Below are 10,766 nucleotides of genomic sequence, written 5' to 3'. Positions count from 1 at the left end.
CGACGGCCTTATCACATATGAAATTGCAGTCAAATAATTATGCAAAAAGAAAACTAAAACAGGAACATTGTCGTTAAACATTCTATACACAAAGATTTGTTAGAAATCACATTAGTTTTCTTTTCTCTTTCAAAGTTGTGCTATAAGAGACTAAAATCTTAATAATCGCCAGTATAAAATAACGTACCATTTAGTAAATTAAAGATGTTGTTTAAACTATAGCTACATAACACCAATGAAATTATAATCAAATCTAACTCTCTTACCGTTCATTTGTAGAATTTGTAGGATGGCCAACATCTTCAAGCTGGACAGTATGTGAGGCTGTTGAAAGAACAGTTATTGAAATAAAAATATGCTGAATGTTTGATAGGATATATTTGAATTCTTTAGAATAGTAACTAATGACATTTCCCAGACAAAGATTACCTTAGCCGTATTTGGCACAACTTTTTTTGGAATTTTGGATCCTTTATGCTCTTTAACTTTGAACTTGTTTGGTTTTATAAATATTTTGATATGAGGGCTAGCGTCACTGATGAGTCTTATGAAGACGAAACGCGCGTCTGGCGTACTAAATTATAATCCTGCGATAACTACTATAACGCTCGTTTATCAAGGATTGAGGATCCGTAATTTCTATATTCATGAATATTCTAGACATTTTTCATTATATCTTACGATAACGCTGTAAAACTCTCATGAAATTATTTTTTCTGTTGAATATATTTGTAATTATATGAGCGCTTTATTCTTTACATTCTTCATTCGATGATGTTCAACATTTATTCTATTTACTTTTGCAGCCCATTATGCTCTATTCTGTATTGGGAGCCTCGGTGACCGAGTGGTCTAAGTTGTTACTACTATAATTACTAGCCACTCAGCACTAAAGTTGTGAGTTCACACCCCGCTCGTGAGCGTGCACTCGACTTCTATCTTAATTGACAAGGATTGTCAGTTTTTTATCGAAGGTCGTGGTTTTGGTCGGTGGTTTTCTCCGGGCACTCCGGCTTCCGTCACCAATAAAAACTAGCCGCCACGAAAAAGCCCAAAGTGGTGCTCCAAAGTGGCGTTAAAACACAAACAATCAAATCAAATCAAATCTATAATTCTTCATTTTGTTTTTGTTTTTTCCCTATACATTTTTTATTGTGCTAACCTCATTCAGAACCTCATACACTGATAAGGACACTATTAATTGAAGAAATGTAATGATATTAGTAGTCCTTTCGTAATAATATGACACCTTAATTATATTATATTACTATAGCGATGTTTGGTATTATAGCGATGTGTGGAATACCCATTGGTGGCCTTGGGCTGTTTTATGATCATTAGTAGGGTTGTTATTTCTTTGACACATTTCCATTTTCCATTCCCAATTTTATGTTTTTTCATTCATTTTTGTTTTGTTTTTGTTTTTATGTTTGAATATTTTGTATACTTGACTATCCCAGCTTTTTGTTCAGATTTATACCTACTGATTTTTCTAAAGCAAATGGCATGCTCCCTGAAATCAAAATCAAGTAAATAAAATGTAAATACAACCTCCTTTAAAGTGTTTTTTCATAACTCCTACTAATGTCAGGACAATGGCAACAGCTATTACACTAGGTACTATAAAAAGCATTATCCAAAAGACGCTGAAACCCTTTCCTCCTTAAAAGAATACATATATATCAACATATTTTAATAACACAAAATAAGTAATTAATAATCATAAGTATATTGTATTCAATGGATACCAAACATAAACTATATTGTTATACCTTGTTAGCTCTGTTTAATTTATTTATGTATGTTTAAAAGAAATGACATGAGTATACCGTGTAAATTTCTTTCAAATGTTTATTGCTGTCTGTTATAGAAATTGATAAAAAATTAAAACAAATCTATTCAGTATATTAATGATATTTATGGAAGATGTGTTTATGTGTTAAAATTCATGTTTTCCTTAGTGTGACGTTCCGTTTAGCATCATTATTTCATATCACATTGAAAACAACAAGAATGCCGACGTCTCTAAAAACACGACAGTAAAATGTTGATTTATTTTTCTTATGTAGTTGCTAAATACAATGTTTTGTCTTAACTTTAAGGACAAGGACGGGACATAAGAAATCTCAGCACTTTTGACAAAAATGCATCATGACTGAGTGATGAACTGAGTTAACAAGAATGATACCCTGTTCCAGTAAAAGGGTGGCTTTCTTACTTTAGTTGAAGAATAAGAATCATTTAGATCAGGAGGTTTCTGTATTGGTCCCGGTACGATTGAGAGCAGCTACATTGAGCCAGTTAATTTAGTTCATATACTATAAATAAAAAAGTAGATGTGGTATGATTGCCAATGAGACAACTCTCCACAAATATTGTATTACCTTTAGTGAACAAAAAACTAAATAAATATCGTATTACCTTTAGTGAACACAATTTTCTCACATATTACAGCATAATCATTAGACAAGCAGATGCCATAATTGTCATTTAAACACTGATTACTGTGTGTTGAAAGGTAAGTCTTGTATACAGAAAGTGATATTTGTTTGCTATAAATCTCGATATCTGTAGGTGTTTCCTCGAGGTTACTCCCGATGATTGAACTATTCATTGGCTTTCCATTGCATTGCCAGTTTACAGATACCAGGGAAGAACTTGTATAAAACGTCACCTTTATTTGCTGACCAATATCAATTTCCTCCACCATTTTACTCAAAATAATCGGGGGTCCTTAAATGAAAACATATCTTAAGTCAGGAATCTGATGTACAGTAGTTGTTTTCTGCTTATGTAGTTCATACGTGTTTCTCGTTTCTCGTTTTTATATAGATTAGACCGTTGGTTTTCCCGTTTGAATGGTTGTACAATTTAGTACTTTTTGGGACCCTTGCTAGCTTGGTGTTCGGTGTGTGTCAGGGCTCAGTGTTGAAAGTCTTACCTTGACCTATAATAGTTTACTTTTATAAATTGTTATTTGTCTCATTGGCACACATTCCTAGATAAAAATAAAAAGACCTGGTATGATTGCCAATAAGCAACAATGAGATGACATTTACCGTACGGTCAGCTATAAAAGGTCCCCAACATGAAAAATATGAAACAATAGACCACGTTCGAGTTCATCCGTCATCGGAAAAAAACTCGTCAGTTATACGCGCCTTTGTGACGTCATTTACCAGATAGAGGGGCTCGCCTGTATCCCTGCACTATTTACGTTCATCAAGCGTCTTAGTGATCGTCATTGTGCAGGATAAACTAGAAATAAAGTGTGTTCAGTAGGTACTCAATCACAATAACCTAATGACAGCGGTGCAGATTGTCAATTATCAGAATTTTAAGTTTTGCCGAATAATACGTGCAATATAGCTTTTAAAGTTTTTCAACCACTCGCTCAACATGGAAACGGAAGTAACGACGCACCTAAACGCTCGAGTGACGTTCACTAAAACCAAAGTTTTTATACGGAAATGCACCGAACTCGAAAGTTGTCTATTGAATCGAAAAAAATTAACGGCATAATTTATAACAAAACATTTTACGAAAATCAAAAATGACAGACATGAACCAACGACAACCAATCATGCCAATGAAATACAGATTCCTGACTCCTGTTTGTGAGCGCTCAACCATTCCTTAACCCCAGATTGGGAATAAAAGTACATGATAAGATCAACCTTAAAAATTAGTTAAACAAGACTCATCAGATGGATACAACTATAAATACATCAGACTGAAACAGAGTGGACGTGTACGGTTACTTTTACATCATTAAATCAAAAGGACAGTAAGTACATAATTATGTTAGTTTCAGATACCTTATTAACTCAGATGCTCCATTACTCGAGTACTCGTTAACATCCCTATATATAAGTGAAAAGGTTACATCTCATATCTTCCAGTACATATATACATACCAGCAAACGTTAATGTAGTTGTTAAGTTTTCCAAAAAAATGCTGTCTCCATCATTATTCCAGACGGAACATGTATAGTCCCCTCCGTCTTTAAAGCTGCACTCCTTGATAATAAGAAGTGAAATATATTTGTCAGTTGTTCCAGGTAAAGAACGAATGTATTGACCATCAACGCTGTGTGTCCATTGTGCGAAACCAAACACTCCAAGGCCTCCTCTTACTGAACACACTAGAGCTACAGCTCCAGAACTGTTGCAATGAAATTCTGTATTCAAAGTCAAAATTGGCTTATCTGTAAAATGAAGTAACATACATGATTCACCTACTACTGATAATTATTATAGATTATCGTTGATCATCTCAACGAGATTGATTTTCTCACTTGAGCCGGGACGGCCAAAGCGAGCAAAGCATTCGAGTTGAGATGACTAATGATAATCTGTTTATCGCTATTTTACCTATGCCTAGCAATGCCACCTTGCTCCCTTAGTTTCTTATCACTCGACTCCGCTGAGAAGGAAAATTCGCAGACAGTAAGATCAAACTTGAAGATAAAATTTGTAAAATAGCGATAATATAAAATTCCAATCTTACATTGACCTATCGCATTGGAATATCTAAACAATTGTTGACCATTACAATGCTTTCTGTCAGAACTTTTTTTGATAATACAATCTTATGTTTTGTACAGAGTTAATAATATCATGAATTTTAGGCTGAATTGAAAACTAGTATCCTTAGTCTGTATCTTAGCAACTTATGAGATTGTAAACAAGGTATTGGATAAAGAAGTATCGATGTTAAGTAAAAAAAATTAACAATAGACAAATATATATATTGTAAACGCGTTCCTTGTCCGATAGTCAGTCTAGCTGTTGTTAATGGAATGTACACTACCCTTCAATCAATGGCATGTTCAAGTGAGAAGGCTAAGCTAAATTCGGGATATTTGTGTCTGCGTCTTCAACGCGTTTACATAATGAATAAACTGAGTATTATGCAAAATAAGAAATTGTATAATTAAGCATCCTGTTAATTGAAAATGTGTTCCCACTGTTTCATGTTGTAAATTTAATAATGAATAAAACAATCAGTAATAATAGTTATAATAATAATTATAATCCAATATTGTGTTTATTATAATTGTCTATGATAGAATATTAGGTTTGAAGACAAAATTATCGACCCAGCCTCGGTTAAAGATCAAGAAACTGTATCTCAACTGCTAGAATACTATTAACGTATTTACAGAAAAAAAATATTGTGTGTCTTAATCAGAGTAAAACAAAAAACTGCGTATTTGTCCAAATGATCCATCAGGAACGACTGGATTAATCTTTATGTTTTTCCTCAATGCGTATGTTTTTGTATGTCAGTTTCTGCTAATTGGTTCACTACTACTTCAGTGTTTGAACTAGTTTTTGTTCCCCGATCTTGTAATCAAAACGAGCCACAATAAATAAACTTACTTCGAACATTTAAAATGATAAAGTCAGACACTGCAAAATCTACTTCTCTGGCATGTAAACTGCAAATACATTGGATACCATTATACGTTGCATCTATTTTCAACTCCAGAGTTGACCAGGCAAATGTTAAATTATACATTGTATCCTTTTGATATGTGACATGACCACATCTCCATACAATAAAAAAACTTGAATTGCTCTTTGGTGCAGAACAAATCAAATTCACAGACGTCCCAGATATCAGTGGCAAGCTTTCATTAACTTGTATTTTCGGGGAGGAAATATCTTGAAAAGAATAACGAAGAGTTTCTCTGTTAATTAATCAGTTGAAATTAATATTTTTCAAACTAGCAAAACATTCTAAAATTCATAACCATTATTTGTTATGGATTTCATTCGAGACTAACATTTTTTGTTGATTGTATTTTATTTTGACCATAAAGCTTGATCTTTAAAGAATTGTTTTGCCTTCTGCAATATATATATATTATCACCTAAATAGTGTCTTTCTATGTTGAGATGTTACACTATTGTTTCAAATAAGGGAGAAGGTTTGGTACCATTCAAACGTTTAATCCCGCTGAAATTGTTTGCACCTATCCTAATTCAGGAATCTGATGTTCAGTAGTTGTCGTATGTTTATGTGGTTCATAAGTGTTTCTCGTTTCTCGTTTTTTATATAGATTATACCGTTAGGTTTCCCGTTTGAATGGTTTTACACTTAGTCTAGTATTTCTTTTTGGGCCCTTAATAGCTTGCTGTCAAGTGTGAGCCAAGGCTCGTATTGAAGACCGTACTCTAACCTGTAATGGTTTACTTTTATAAATTGTGAATTGGATGGAGATTTGACTCATTGGCACTCATACCATATCTTTCTATATCTACAATATTATATATGTTTGGTCTATTGATATCAACTGAGACTATGAACATTGAACTATATAGTGACTAATGGGTCTTCAGTGAGAACATACCACACCCGGAGGCATGCTTCAGCTGGCCCCTTAATGAAAATAGTACTAGTTCAGTTTAGATCTCAACCCTCCCCTGTGCCTCTAGCCAAAGTAAAAAACAACAAACAGCAACGTTTTACTAAGTTATTGTTTGTGCGTTCATTTTTTCTTGACGAATTACTTACCTATTATCGTTGCAACAATCTCCTGGGATAATACTACGCTACCACCACTAAATTTCATTCTACACATAAGATTAATGTATTTACTATTGTATGGTGGTTTGAAAATCGCCATATACGATTTTTTATTCACTGCACATCTACATGTATCATTGCCGCATGTTTCTTTTTGTTTCGTATCAAAACAAACCAAATTGTGTTGCCGAATATTTGTTAACGTCATATTATTGACCAAAAATTCTGCGGCTTGCCCGACGGGCACAACATCTGAAGAACAATTAAGCTTTAGTTTTTGTCCTCTTTGTGTATATGTATTCGCAGTAAGCACTACTGTTTCCATCTTCGCACCTAAATGAAAGGAAATATATAAATGGATACTTGGAAACATTACTTACTTTTATATAAGTTAACAGAAAGTGCTTGCCAATGGCTTAATGAAACAGGACATCGCGATAGTTTAGTTGATACATATGTAACTTTCATTCCTAATTTAACAAATATTTCTGCATCGAATGTCCTAAACGGTGATAGAATATATACGGAAATTCGTTGTTAAAAAAAACATCAGAATTTGACAAACTGTTATTGTTCTGGAAACTAGCCTTATTGTATTAACCTTAACCAGAAAAAGAACAGGATCAACAGCTTCGACAGCATAAACTGTACGGACACCAATTAAACAAAATAGTATCAGAAGATACCTATAACAAATAGCAAAAAATAATCCAATCAAAATTTTAAGTTCTTTTATATGTTGAATTTTGCTTTTATTTGTATGTCCTTTTTTTGTTATATTTTCTCTATCGTTTCGATTGTTACACATACTTAGTTTTCAAATATACGACTTTGAGCAATCTGATGGAAGTAAATCATGAAAAAAAAACCGGTTTGTACGCCCGACATTTGTTCAATGCAGTTTCTAAATAAGCACATGAATCTCGAACATTCGAACCAACAGATGAAAGAATTAACGCGAGAACATGTGCATTACTTTTGTGAAGCACCTTTCCCGGACATATCACACGGTCTGTATAAACTTGTAATATCGATTTAAGTGCGTGCATATACATTTCATACTTGTCGTTCATAAAACAGAAAACAAAATGAGTATGAATATAAATTACTTTTACAAGATATTATTGCGTTCTTAGTTTTCATTTCATAATTTATAATTAGCAAAAGCATCTGTATTCTAAATCCAATTGTCAGTTGATGAGTAATAACGGCGATGATAGTCTACTAGTAACATCTAGTACTCTGTTATAGTAATACAAAACAGGATAAACGACTTTTCAAAGTATAAGTCAAAATTAAACGACTACAGCGTTCAGCATGGCAAATAATGACGAACAGGAAGCAGCTGTGTAAACATTCTACACAGACATTATAAAACTGATTGACTCGAATTCCAACAACAAACTTGGAAGTAATTGTTACAGAAAGGGATGCCAATTTTTCACAGAACTAAAGTTTGGAAAACCAGAGCATGTTATTACACATAGAGACAGTTGTTGGTGTATCGACGAGTGTATTTTTTTCAGTTACAATTACAAGATAATTATCACCTCTAGTATTTTAGACCACCAGTAAAGATATCAACTTAGCAAGTTAAAGAAATGGAACATATAAAAAGCTTGTCAATTGATGAATATGAAGTTTTTAAAAAAACTATCAAACATTGTATTGACATGTATTGCGATTTTTTATATTCTTTGTCAAGAATACTTTCAGAATTCAATTACAAAATATCATTTTGTATAAATCGACAATGTTTTGTTAAAACAAGTGAAAGGTAAAGATACAGCCAAGAAATATTACGTAAAAATAACTTACTGTTGAAAATGCAAAATAAAATCGAGATTACAAAGAGTGACTCCATTATTTTACTGTAATGAAGCAATTGAAAATTTCCAATCTCTATGGAACTTCTACGAATAAAACAAATTATATATTTGAGATTAAAACAATAACAAATCTAAAATTGGTTAATTGGTATTTCCGCGTAGGTACATGTATTTATAAACATTTACAATTGATTTACAGGAAGCGGAATATCAAAGCTGGCCTAGATTATATAAATCTAGATTTCTATTGCTTTATATTTGATAAATCATTAAAAATATTATTAATAAATATTATAACTGCATTTTCAATGGAGTATTTTTGTAATGGTTTCATCGTCTGTTAATCCTGTTGCCCAACTTTTTGCTAAACTTTGTATAGATAACGTTTCTTTTGTTCATTTTTTGTGAAATAACTGACACCGACTGCAACTACTCGCAAGAATATTAGCATTCCTTAAACATGGTGATGTTAAGTAATCTGGCTTTGTGATTGTGGCATTTATTTTTGACTGAGTTTTGATTCGCATGATAAGGGATTTGTGTAAACTAAGAGTTGTTACCTTGTCTTCACACCAAATGTAAGGCATTTCGGGTTCACCCGATTCTCTTATTTTCTGATTCTGATTTTACCATTCAAATGAATTTATGAGATTTCAACATCGATTAGCTATTGTAGGAAATTCGTAGATTAGACACTACTTCAATGCTGTTGAAACAAATATATACCTTGTAACTATTTCGTTTACCATTCAATTCTGTAAGCAGATAACGAAAATCCGCCTCCTAAATGAGAATTGTGCAGTTATAAATATATAGAAAAAGGCAACAGAAGTCTACCGCTTTTTAATATTCATAAAAAAATGTAAAACTGCGAAAGTACTTTTACGATAACAATTTTCGATATTTTTTGTGGATGACTTTATCAATGAGTTTGAATGACTAACGACAGATAACAGCTGTTGCCAAACTCAAGACACGGAAAAAAATCACCTTTTTAGCTCACTTCGCCTAGGGCCAAGTGGGCTTTTTTCATCACTTATCGTCCGTCGTCGTCGTCGTCGTCGTCGTCGTCGTTAACTTTAACAAAAATCTTCTCCTCTGAAACTACTGGGCCAAATTGAACCAAACTTGACCACAATCATCATTTATGGTATTAAGTTTAAAAATGTGTCCGGTGACCTGGTCAACCAACCACGATGGCTGTCATGACTATAAAATAGAACAATTGGATAAAATGTAGATTTTGGCTTATATCTCAAAAACCAAAGCCTTTAGAGCAAATATCACAGAGGGTAAATCTGTTTATCAGGTCAAGATCTATCTGCCTTAAAATTATCAGATGAATCGGAGAACCCGTTGTTGGGTTGCTGACCCTAAATTGGTAATTTTAAGGAAATTTTGCCGTTTTGGTTATCTTGAATATTATTAAAGATAGAGATAAACTGTAGACAACAATAATGTTCAGCCAAGTAAAATCTACAAAAAAGTCACTTGACCAAAATGGTCAGTTGACCCCTTAAGGAGTAATTGCCCTTTATAGTAAATTTTAACGATTTTTTGTAAATTTTTGTTATCTTTACACAAACTTGTCAAAAATCATTGGGTTGTCCGATGACCCAGCCCGCGAACCAAGATGGCCAAAATGGCTAAAAATAGAATATAGGGTAAAATGTAGTTTTTGGCTCATATCTCTGAAACCAACGCATTAAGAGCAAATCTGCTGGAAAAAAAACATTGTTCATTAGTTCAAGATCTTTCTGCCCTGAAATTTTCAGACCAATCGGGCTAATTGTCGTCTGATTGCTGCCCCTGAATTATTAATTGTAGCTTTTGGTTATTATCTTGAATATTATTATAGATAGAGATAAACTGTAAACAGCAATAATATACAGCAAAGTAAGACCCACAAATAAGTCAACATGACCAAAGTGGTCAATTGACCGCTTAATGAGTTATTGCCCTTTATAATCATTTTTTTGACTATTTTCATAAACTTTGTAAATTTTTGAAAATTTTTACATATTATTTACATAATTTTTTCCACTGTCACTTCTGGGCCAAGTTCATTATACAAATGTAGATAGAGATAAACACATCACCAACACTAAAACACAATTTCGTCATGAACCCATCTGTGTCCTTTGTGTAATATGCACATATACCAAGGTGAGCAACACAGGCTCTTTAGAGACTCAAGTTTGATTGATAACATGAATACAGGCATAAAGTTTTCTTTAAATAAAACGTATATTGCCTAATTTTATATCTTTGGTGATAGCCCATTTGTTGACCATTCGATGTCATCACTTCTGATAACAGGTGTGTAATAATTTACATGTTAAATTTGCTAAATCCTTTTCTTCATTCCAGATAATTTGTAAGTATAAACGAATTAGCATACT

At 32.9% G+C, this 10,766-nt stretch overlaps 1 long non-coding RNA gene across 1 annotated transcript; it reads right to left on the bottom strand.

Annotated features, from left to right (window-relative positions):
• Positions 1–275: 275 nt before the first annotated feature.
• On the bottom strand, positions 276–6,862 carry LOC143078206 (uncharacterized). The gene is made up of 5 exons (XR_012979107.1): positions 6,524–6,862; positions 5,386–5,670; positions 3,918–4,208; positions 2,422–2,733; positions 276–1,662 (listed from the first exon to the last, which is right to left on the bottom strand). It is a non-coding gene; the product is annotated as an uncharacterized LOC143078206 (long non-coding RNA).
• Positions 6,863–10,766: the final 3,904 nt, after the last annotated feature.

This window comes from Mytilus galloprovincialis, chromosome 6, assembly GCF_965363235.1.
Source record: "Mytilus galloprovincialis chromosome 6, xbMytGall1.hap1.1, whole genome shotgun sequence".
Taxonomy (NCBI): domain Eukaryota; kingdom Metazoa; phylum Mollusca; class Bivalvia; order Mytilida; family Mytilidae; genus Mytilus; species Mytilus galloprovincialis.
The sequence above is the reverse complement of the archived record's forward strand: the minus strand, read 5'-3'. Positions and strand labels throughout refer to the sequence as shown.